Genomic DNA, 11811 nt, shown 5'->3' with positions numbered 1-11811 from the left:
CACAGTATTGACATTAATCAACAGTTCCGGATGGCAAAACATTCAATAGGAATTCAATCAACAGTCAATAGGATTAATCAACTGATCAATAGAACTAGAGATCATTTCAAGCCTCCCTGATAATTCAATAGAAGAATTTATTCACAGTATTGACATTAATCAAGAGCTCCGGCTGTCAAAACATTCAATAGGAATTCAATCAACAGTCAATAGGATTAATCAAGTGATCAATAGAACTAGAGATTATTTTGAGCCTCCATGAGAATTCAATAGAATAATTTATTCACAGTATTGACATTAATCAAGAGCTCCGGCTGGCAAAACAATCAATAAGAATTCAATCAACAGTCAATAGGATTAATAAACTGATCAATACAACTAGATATTTTTCTGAGTCTCCATGGAAATTCAATAGAAGAATTTATTCACAGTATTGACATAAATCAAGATCGCCGGCTGGCAAAACATTCAATAGGAATTCAATCAACAGTCAATAGGATTAATCAACTGATCAATAGAACTAGAGATTATTTTGAGCCTCCATGAGAATTCAATAGAATAATTTATTCACAGTATTGACAGTAATCAAGAGCTCCGGCTGTCAAAACATTCAATAGGAATTCAATCAACAGTCAATAGGATTAATCAACTGATCAGTAGAGCTAGAGATTATTCTGAGCCTCCATGAAAATTCAATAGAAGAATTTATTCACAGTATTGACATTAATCAACAGTCCGGCTGGCAAAACATTCAATAGAAATTCAATCAACAATCAATAGGATTTAATCAACTGATCAATAGAACTAGAGATCATTTCAAGCCTACCTGATAGTTCAATAGAAGAATTTATTCACAGTATTGACATTAATCAAGAGCTCCGGCTGGCAAAACATTAAATAGGAATTCAATCAACAGTCAATAGGGTTTCAATAGAACTATTGATTATCTCACGCCTCTCTGACAATAGAGTGAAGGATTCAATCAACAGTATTTACATTAATCATGAGCTCTGGCTTACGCAACATTCAATACAAATTTAATCAACTGTTCAATACAATTGATTATCCACAGCTTTTCCGATAATCCTGTACTTATATTTTGATATAAATACAGCTTCCTTAACGCTCAGAAAATCAGAAACATCAGGGAAAATAGTGCTGCCATACACGATTTTGCAGATCTAATCTCCATCACAATCTTCGCAAAATGAAGGTATGTACTAAATGCTTTAAAAACACTCGGTTTTGGGCTTTTCTTAGCATAGATAACACGAATGATTGATTGTCTTAGAATAGATTGTGATTGTGATTGGTATTTTCATAGAAAAATATAGCATAAGAAGATAACCCATGGTATGGAACGTTAATGTTCCAAATATCGTTATATTATAACTCATTATATTTTCACACAATACCACGCTAATAAAGCTATTACTTCTAACTCAGCCCTTCAAACTCGAGCTGAAACTTTGTTTTTTCTATCTTTAGTTTCAATATTTATCATAATAATAAACGTTGTTATTATTATTTCAAATTTCATTATTATTCATAGTTTGTGATTGCTTTTATTTTGTCTAGTGTTTTGCTTTCAGTCTGATAATTTGCCACTCCTCCCTGCACACGGACAAATCATCCATGCAGGAAAAATGTACTTGTAATTCATAACACTTTTCTATTTTGTAAATATGTCATATTTTATGGAGGAACGAACTGAATTTGAATTTTTTGAACTTTATCGAAATTGTGTGTTTATCAAAAATATTTTGTAGACTTTCTATGTAAAACTTATATTATACTAGCTGTCAGGCTCGCTTCGCTCGCCGTATCCGTCCAGCCAGGGGGCTCTGCCCTGGACCCCCGACTGGATCGTCCAAAAATGAGATCAGCGGGCTCGCTTCGCTAGCCTGCATTTTTCATTTGGGCATGCTTCATTCCATCAGAAAGTCAGAGTGCTGAGGAAACTCAGAAAAGCTGAGAAAAACGTTGGAAAAACGCTTATTTTGGGCGTATGATGAAATATAAAAGTCACCTTATCACAAAATTTTCAGACCCTAGCTAAACCTCTGTACCAAATTTGAAAATTTTCTGTCTATCACTTGATGAAATGCAAAAAAAAAAAACGCTAATTTTGGGTGTATCTTTGTCGTTATTTCAAATTCCTTCTAACACAACATTATTACACCCTAGCTCAGCTTCTGTACTGAATTTGAACAATTTCTGTTTATTTGTTCTCGATAAATCTGAGAAAAAGCGAAAAAACGCTGGAAAAACGCTAATTTTGGGCGTATCTTAGACGTTATTGCAAATTCCTTCTAACACAACACCTAGCTGAGCTTCTGTACTAAATTTGACCATTTTCTGTTCATTTGTTCTCGATTAAGCTGAGAAAACGCTAGAAAACGCAGATTTCGGGTGTATATTTAGAATTTTTTTTTCAAATCCGTTCTCAGTGCGCCTCTAAAGGGCCAACTGAACATACCTACCAAATTTGAACGTTTTTGGTCCGGTAGATTTTTAGTTCTGCGAGTGAGTGAGTGAGTGAGCCATTTCGCTTTTATATATATATATAGATTACATTTTTTTCTTCTATTTTTATCATTGTATTGAAAATGATTGTATGTTGGCTTTTTTCACAGTTGTTCCACGTGGTTCTCGTAGCATCAGCGTTGGTGGTGATGAGTCTTATGACTCCAGTCCTTGCCGATCCCCGCCCCAGGGGAGGCCATCTGCCACCCGGTCGCAAATGATTCCTCATTTTTCAAATTGTTTCAATTTTTTAAAATTATTTTTTGTGTGTTGGTTTTTAAATGAAACAATGTAATAAAAGCAATTGCTTCTTGAGGAATTGAAGTTTTTGATCGATTAAACCATATTACTGTACTACAAATGATTCTTCATTTCCAAGTTGTTTCAAATTTTCAATAATTTTTTCTGTGTGTGTGTGTGTGTTTAATTGAAACAATGCAATAAAAGCATTTGCTACTTGAGGAATTGAAGTTTCTGATCTATTAACCCTTATTTCTACAAATAGTTCCTCATTTTCCAAATTGTTTTCATGTTTCCTAGATTTAAGTATCTCAAAACACAACCAACAACACTCCTACAACCTATTCAGGAATGCAACCATGACAGACACCCTTATTCACAACTCCTCAAATAATCCTGTTCAACATAAACACTCAGCTTAATTATCTATGCTACACAGACTACAAACCACCCCCCTCTTACCTGAACACTACGAAGCAGAACTCAGTACCTACCATGAAATATCTAGCTCAACAAAATGGATACCAACACAGCCTAATCGACAAACTATTTCAAAAAACCCAAAATAAAAAATCTGGTGTGGTACACTCACACAACTCTCCTTGCTCATTGATCTATAAGCCTCATTAACGAGGATAATTTAGGGGAATAACAATATGCCGACTGGCGGCTAAATAATTAAAACTACGATTATACTATTGTTATTGTGTTCAGAGTACATTTTCCTTTGTTTAATTATGAATTTGAGGATTTTTTAAATTTGTCAAAACAGCTGTTCTACAAATAAAATATCGACATGTGTTCTTTTGAATAAACTGATCTACCTACCTACCTCACGCACGAGAAGGAGATTACAAAGTAAATTTCTCAAGTATGGGGTGGACCTCCTGTTGATTTCTCGTATCATTTCTAGTTCATATCACAATTCAACTGTCGCTATTGATTGTTTCTGTACACCTACTCCATGTTTTCAAAGCCAAATACAGTAAATTATGCTTGTATTGAGGTCCACGTTATAATGGCTGTATTTGATTAACAATGGTGTTGCTATCCTTGTCTATCATTCGACAAAGCAGATAACGCTATTCTCTTCTGCACAGAGAAAAAGATAGCATAAGAAGATCCCATGGTATACTGCGTTTATGTTCCGAATTTCACTGTTAAGGCTGTGCAAAGGCTAAACATAAAATTTCTACTGGTGATATATTTAAAGTTTTTCGATTTGTGTATCATCTAGCTCTACAAAATGAAAAAGTTTTCTCAGGAAAACATTTTTTTTTCCGATCATTACTTTTTGAGATATCAGCACCTAAAGTTAAAATTTTTGGGACAGAACATTTCTAATTCGGTAAGAGGTAAATCCGTGAGATTTAGAGGATAAATTGATAATGATATTGTTGATCCAGTAAAACGAAAAAATTGAAAATATTAATCTCTGAGAAAGTTATTCAATTTACTAAAGATGACCAAAAATATCTTTTAGTTGAATTAAATAACCTTCCCCAAAAATCAATATTTTTAGAAAATTGCTATTTAACTAGATGAACAATACCATGAAGAATTCATCCTCTAAATCTTATAGATTCACCTCTTACCGAATTTGAAATGTTCTGTCCCAAAAATTTTAACTTTAGGTGCTGATATCTCAAAAGTAATGATCGGAAAAAAATGTTTACCTGAGAAAACGTTTTCATTTTGATAGCTTGATGATATACGAATCGAAAAACTATCACCAGTAGAAAGTTTATTTTTAGCCTTTGCACAGCCGATAGCCTTAGTAGTTATTTTTGTGAAGCTATGTGACGCTGGTAGTCTCTCATACTGTGCCGTTCTTACACTCTCACCCCAACAAAACAGTAATAATGGACAGTAGTCGGCTTGAGGTAACAAAAATCGGCTTAAAATTTGGAACATAAACCATCAATAACATGGGATATCTTCTTTGAATACATGATACTTTTCTTCATTGTTAAATCCGATCTGGCAACGGTGTGGAGCTGAAAAAGGATAGTGCGAACTGTTGTGTCGAATGATAGACAAGGATAGCAACTGGAATGTTGATCAAAATACTGCCATTATAACGAGGACCACACCATAGATATATTGTCTCGATGGATGGACTGTAGCCTGGACTATCTATAGCTCACCCACATCACTCTATTGAAAGTCCATCTTTGGCTCAATAAATTAGACAGTAACTCCGTTAGCTGCATTTGAATTAGGAGGTAGCTTTATGTGCCAGCCAATATATAATTGAGGAAGAAGCAGCATATTTATGGTCATGTTATTCATTATTTTGAGCTCATGCTGTACCAACATGATCGATCATGCTGGAAACTACTTTCAAATTATTGGCATGTAAGTTGGTTAGTGGATAATTGATACAGAGAAACGTGAGGTTGGTATATGAGGTATGAGATGCATAATTAAGTTGATACTGTGAAATATTGGGTAGCAGGTATGTTGAGGAATATTTAGGACACATAGGGCCGGTTTCCGAGCTCGGGATTTAGCTAAGTTCTAGACTTTAAACAGCTGGAGTCAGAAAATTGGTTTTCCGAAACGGGGCGTAGTCGCAGTCATTGTCATAGTCATGTTTGAATTAAATTTCGAAAAACTAGAAAATTGAACACAAAAGTTTTGAATTAAAAAGTCGCAGTTTTTATGACAATCTTTATTTTTCTCATTTCTATAATTGGAAACGTTTTTCCTTGACGAATTAAACTCACTCCTTCGTCCTTTTTCAGGATACAACAAATAAAATTAAACTTTGCACAGAGAAATAACATGGAAAGTGCATAAGAATGCATAAAGATGTTAAATTGATAACTAACTCATAAAGATGTCATGTCATGTAAATAAAATAAATATAATATTATTGCAATTAAATTCTTAGAACAATAGGCAAAGTCAAATATTGAATTTAGTACAACAAAATATAGAATTAAGTTTACATCAAATTACACACAAAATTACATTACTGAGTCTTAGAAAATGAAACACAGTAAGTAGTAAACTAGATTTCTAATTAATACAGTATTACATTTCATTTGAATGCACAATAGTTATTTGTGCAACTAGCGCGCAAAGTGACAGTTTGCTGCACCGAAAGAAACGTTCACTATATCTTAGGGCTTATATATCTATATAAAGGAACTATATATCTATATATCTATATTCGTTCACTATATCAACGTTCACTTACTTATCCTTCATCTATGATATAACCTAAACTTTTTGTGTGCCATGTTGCAAATCAGGAGTGCAGAAATTTTTCCCGCACTGGAGCGGAAAAGTGAATCTTTGGGTATTGTAATCAGTACAGGAACAGCAATTTCGGAGGTAGCTAGGAACATAGTTATTTGTGCAACTAGTGCGCAAAGTGACAGTTTGCTGGACCGAAAGAAACGTTTACGGAATGGTTTCTTGAGTGAATGCAGAGGAACTTGTGCACATATTTCACATTTAATTTTTCTACAGTTACCATTGAATATGAAAAGTGGGAATATGGATAAAATGATGGCTGGAAATCCATCAAATTTGTTGTTTGTGTGTGATGCTGTATTAATAACAAAACTTAACACATTTAAAAATTAATAATCAATTGAGTTGAAAATGCTCAGCCAACGTTCTCATCTTTATTCATTCAGAATGCAGAAAAATACACTAGAACAAAAAATTGCATTCAAAATACACGCCAACAGCATCGGGCTGAATGGATGAACCGTCAAGCGCAGCGACTAGCGGGAAGAATCGTAAATAACTTCGTTTCAGCCAAAGACTTAAAGAATGATATAGACCCACAATGCCTATGCCCTTCCATGATAGCTCTTACTTGAAATTGAAGGCGCCATTGGGGTATTTTAACACGAGATTCTATATGATTATTATTTGTGATACATATAGATCACAAAGGCATTGGTGGCCTTGTATGTATTAATCTTATGGGCTGCCCCTCAATGGGGATTCTCAATTCCAAGTAACGACACTAGCGCTGCAGGTGAGTCTATGCATCTTTAAGGTCTTGGTTTCATCCAACTAAAAACGGTATTCAGATATTTAGACATGGTTAACTACTAAATTACCGAAAAATAATATAAGTAAACTAAAAAATATTTATAAAATAACATAGACAACAGAAAATATTTTATTGTAGTATATTCTAATGTTATTTTATTAATTTATTGACATGGATTTCGAACGGTAATTATTTAACCTGAAAATTCGAATTACATAATGTGTGTGTTTGCTACATTTCTCATTGCTTATAGTTGAAATAATTATTACTGTCAATAGAAAATAAGCATTATTTATTATTAAATGATGATAAGTTATTATTTAATTATGATTTAGATAAACATTACTCTTGTTTTGGATTTCTAGATTGGGATCTTATCATAAATGTAGGGTAGCCATTGAAATGATTCTTATCTAAATCTAACCACAGTCATTGTTACCAACATATGCACTAATCCTCCATATAACCCACCAACTATTTTGTGTTGCCATGTTGCAAATGTGGAGTGCAGGAAAAATTTTTCCCGCACTAGAGCGGAAAAGTGATTCTTTGCGTTCTGTAATCAGTGCAGGAATGGCCACTTTTCAAGGTAACTGTAGGAAAAATATATTCCTTACAGCACAACTTGAGCCTTTTGAACTATAAACCTGTGGACCTGAGTGTGTAAATCGTAAAAAAATGACGAACAAATCCCAAAACCTGAACTTGATACTCTTGTCCACGTTTAATCCATTGCACAAGTAGTTGTCAAACGGCGTTCTAATAATCTCGCACTGATTACTGTGCAATTCACTCTAACCTGTTAGCATTTCCTCATAAATAGCATCAATGCTCCCCATTCAAACCAACTCTGACGATTTAAAATGAGTCACAACCACTTCTTAGCAGACTGGTGTCTCAAAAAACAGATTCACCAATTTTCTTCACTGAACGCGATCTTGACACCTCTAGCGTAGTTTTTATTACAGTGAGAATCACTTATTACTGTCAGAATTAATACTAAATCATCAATCTTTCTCATTCAAACTTCACTGATAGTCTAAAGTGAACCAGGCGTTGCCAAGTTGCCTAATAATCTAAGACACCTGGGCTATATTGACACTAAAAACACCAACAACTAAAGCTCGATTTTCGTTTGTGCGTAAATGCCGTCGTCGACCACAACTGGGTGAGGATCTCACATTGGGTAGATTTCAATTTGTCTAAATAACTTAAAAGATAATGTTCAATTATTTTTTAATGGGGGAGGTTGAGTTTATACTTTTAAATGGCGATATGTTGATACTATTAGAAAAGTTTGACTTGAATAAATAAATACAAAAAAGAAAAGTGTATATTCAAAAGGCAATCGACAGAGTGAGAGAAAAAGTTTGTACAGGAGTGAAAATTCATGGGGAAACGGTAGATATGCTTCGTTTTGCGGATGATATAGCAGTAATGGCAGAAAGTGAAGAGGACTGCAGAAAACACTGAATGAAATGGACAGAATAATGGAGGAAGAGTTTAGATTGAAAATAAACATCCGAAAGACCAAAGTGCTAATATGTTGCAGGACAGGGGAGAACAGCTCAGCAGTAAAGCTAAGGAATGAGGTAGTAAATGAAGTGAAGGAGTTCAATTACCTGGGTAGCAAAATCACAAGTGATGGAAGAAGCTGCAAGGACATTGCCAGCAGAATTGCCCAGGCTAAGATTGCCTTCAATAAGAAGAAAAATCTATTCACCTCAAAAAACATAAGTCTCGACGTAAGAAAAAACATGTTGAAAACGTATGTATGGAGTACTGCAACATATGGAAGTGAGGCGTGGACAATGGGTGGAGAGGAAAGAAGATTGGCTGCATTCGAGGCATGGTGCTACAGAAGAATGATGAAGATCAGTTGGAGAGATATGATTACAAATGAGCAAGTTTTTGAAAGAGTGGGAGAGAACCGAACTTCTTGAAGTGGATCAAGCAAAGAAGAGCACAGCTGATTGGCCACATCATCAGACATGACACTCTACTGACAAGGATAATGGAGGGAATGGTTGAGGGAGGAAATATGAGAGGAAGACCTAGGCTGGAGTATATGAAACAATTGCTACGGGATATGAGATGTGGATCATACTACGAGCTGAAGCGGAAAGCGGACGACAGAAAAGCATGGAGAGCTGCTGCCAACCAGCCCTACGGCTGTTAACCCAAGAGAGAGAAAAAAAGTTATTTGATCAGCTGTTTTAGCGCACTTGAGATTTGGACAGTATGAATGTCAACAATGCTTGTCGTCGTCGACTGCTGAAATTTACTCACAAACGAAAATGCACCTTTATATCTTTATTTCATTCCTAACAGTCTACTATACACACTACAGAGACTGTATAATCTGATTAATATCGGGGGACAGAGCTCTGCTCTGGAGTTGATAGGCATAGGAATGAAAATTAAAAGGAAAAATCATGAAATTATGCTTGAAATAGTTATTGGTGCAACTAGTGCGCAAAGTGACAGTTTGCTGCATCGAAAGAAACGTTTACGCCCGAGCCGTAGGCGAGGGCGGAATGGTTTCTTGAGTGCAGCAAACGAACTTTGCGCACGTATTTCACATTAAATTTTTCCTACAGTTACCATTGAATATGAAAAGTGGTTAATTATGGGTAAAATTGCCTGAATAATGTAGTAGTGTTTGAATGGCGGGGGGCAGCTGTGTGGTGTGTGCTGTGGTGGCTGTGCTGTCGTTGTCCTTGGTATAATATATAATAGTAATAATTAGCGCGTTGTGCTTGGTTGCACCTCTGCTCACTATAGCAGCCACAGCAGTCACGTTACCAACTTCATTTTGATTTTGCTGCATTGGTGCTCCATATAACCTACTAACTATTTGCGTTGTCATGCTGCAAATCTGGAGTACGCAAAGTACTCACTTTGCGCACTAGTGCGGAAAAGTGATTCTTTGCAGCCTGCAATCAGTGCACAAATGGTCACTTTTCAGGGTATCTGTAGGAAAATTTATTTTATCATTTGCTTGAGAACTACAGTAAGTTTATGTACTGTCCAATAACAATACTGTCTATTATACAGATTGAATCTGAAATGATGACCCCTGAAATTTGAAGGTGAGATGATGATCTTTTGATCATCATCAAAAGTCTCCATTTCATTTGATTTGAATTTAATTATAATTTGAATTTTTTAATTTTTTAATTTTCAATTTTTTATTTTTTAATTTTTTTATTTTTTAAGTTTTTAATTTTTATTAGAATTAAATTTTGAAAATTATGAAAATTCTCTCATTTCTAATATAGGATATTATCATCATCTTCTAAACTAATAAAACTAATTTATTTCAAGTTATAAATTCTTTAATAGATTTTTCATCAAACATTTCTAAATACTTTTTTGGTAAATATGTTATAAATTCTTTAATCAACTGATATGAAACATACATTATTTTTTGTTTTGATTTTTTTAATATTCAAATTTCATATTCTTTATTAATTTCTAACTCTTTTATTTTTTAGTTATCTTATTTTTCCATAATTATTGAATTGTTTTATTAATGAAACATTTTTATATTTCTATTTAGAAAATAAAATTAGTTTTATATATAGCTACCAACATAGAAGGCATGACAAGACAATGGATCGGCATGTTGTTCTCCTATCTTTTCTCTACTGCCATTATAGCGTGGCCTCATTATAGGTTAAATACTTTAGTGACCGTGTGCTGTTACTTTTAACGGTTCCCAATAACAGGGATCAATTAAGCCAGTTAGCATCATAATCTTTGTACGATTTTTTGTCGTCCTTATGAATTTTCCTTGTGGTGCTACAGACGTATGTGTCACAAACACGCATATTCTCCCTTCATCAACTGATTCTGTGCCCATTAAATAAAATAAATAAATATAAATAAATAAATACATTTATTGTCATTAGCAACATTGGCAATAGACAAAGTCAAAACTAACATTATGCAAGTCAGAAGGTTATAAGTTAATGTAATTAAAAGTAATACGATATACATATTGTCACATTTAAAATTAATACACCAAATATTTTAAAATGAACCAATGAAATATAATAGAACTATAAATTGGAAGAAGTTAGACCTAGTCAAAGGATAAATCAACTCAAATCAATTATTATTAGCGATAGGAATAATAGCATTATCACATTGATAAGAAAAATGTATAATGTGATTTAATAATTATGAGAACCCATTGGTAAGATCAAAAAATTATAAAGCGCTTACTTATTATTGCGGATTATAAAAAATAAAATGCATGAACATTGAGGTTAGAGTCTTGTTCACATTTTGAAAAGAATTAGTCGATCTTGGATAAATCGATAATTATTATCAGAATCAATACCGAGCGAACCAGCTGATTATTCGATCAACCCATATGACAGGTTGAATTTATATAAAATCTACTCATAAAGGATATATTATGTATACTATAGGAAGTCGATGTGTAAAATACGAACACCCATTATTTTTGTATAAATATTATTATAATCTAAGAAAGCATGATAAATCAAGAGTATACAAAACTCATATAAAGACTGAATGTATTAACATCGCATGTTAGGTATTTATTTATGAAATCAATTTAAGATAACACTCCATACATTTGTATAACTTCTTTTTTATTTAATTTTTCTATTATAAAGCCGAGGAAGCCCTGATTCCCAAGGCAACCAATTGTATTGAGTCTATTAATTGAAGGCCAATCAGAGAGTAGCTTACAGAATTATTTCGTGAAGAGACAAATTTTCTAAAAACCTCCTTCTCTGGCTTAAGTTCCCGACCTGAGAGGATGCACATGGAGTTTAGGGTTCTTCTTCTTCCTTTTTAAAAACTTTTAAAACTATTGAGCCAAACCTTTTTTTTTAAATGTAAAGTATTTGTATTAAAGTCAATTATCTGTGAACTCAGTGCTGTCAAGGAGTTCGTAATTTGTAAGATTCCCATAAAAAATAGCTTTAATTCGAAAGAAACTTATAAAAATCTGGATCACGCGTAGCCCAGCAGTGACGAAAAGGAGCCTA

General features: G+C 33.8%; 1 long non-coding RNA gene across 1 annotated transcript; it reads left to right on the top strand.

The window, feature by feature from the left end:
- The first annotated feature begins 927 nt into the window (after positions 1-927).
- LOC120355911 lies at positions 928-2992 on the top strand. Its single transcript, XR_005573866.1, has 2 exons — positions 928-1213; positions 2637-2992. It is a non-coding gene; the product is annotated as an uncharacterized LOC120355911 (long non-coding RNA).
- The last annotated feature ends 8819 nt before the right edge of the window (positions 2993-11811 follow it).

The sequence above is a fragment of the Nilaparvata lugens genome, unplaced genomic scaffold (genome assembly GCF_014356525.2).
Source record: "Nilaparvata lugens isolate BPH unplaced genomic scaffold, ASM1435652v1 scaffold5201, whole genome shotgun sequence".
NCBI lineage: Eukaryota > Metazoa > Arthropoda > Insecta > Hemiptera > Delphacidae > Nilaparvata > Nilaparvata lugens.
This window is presented reverse-complemented; position numbering and strand designations above follow the sequence as displayed.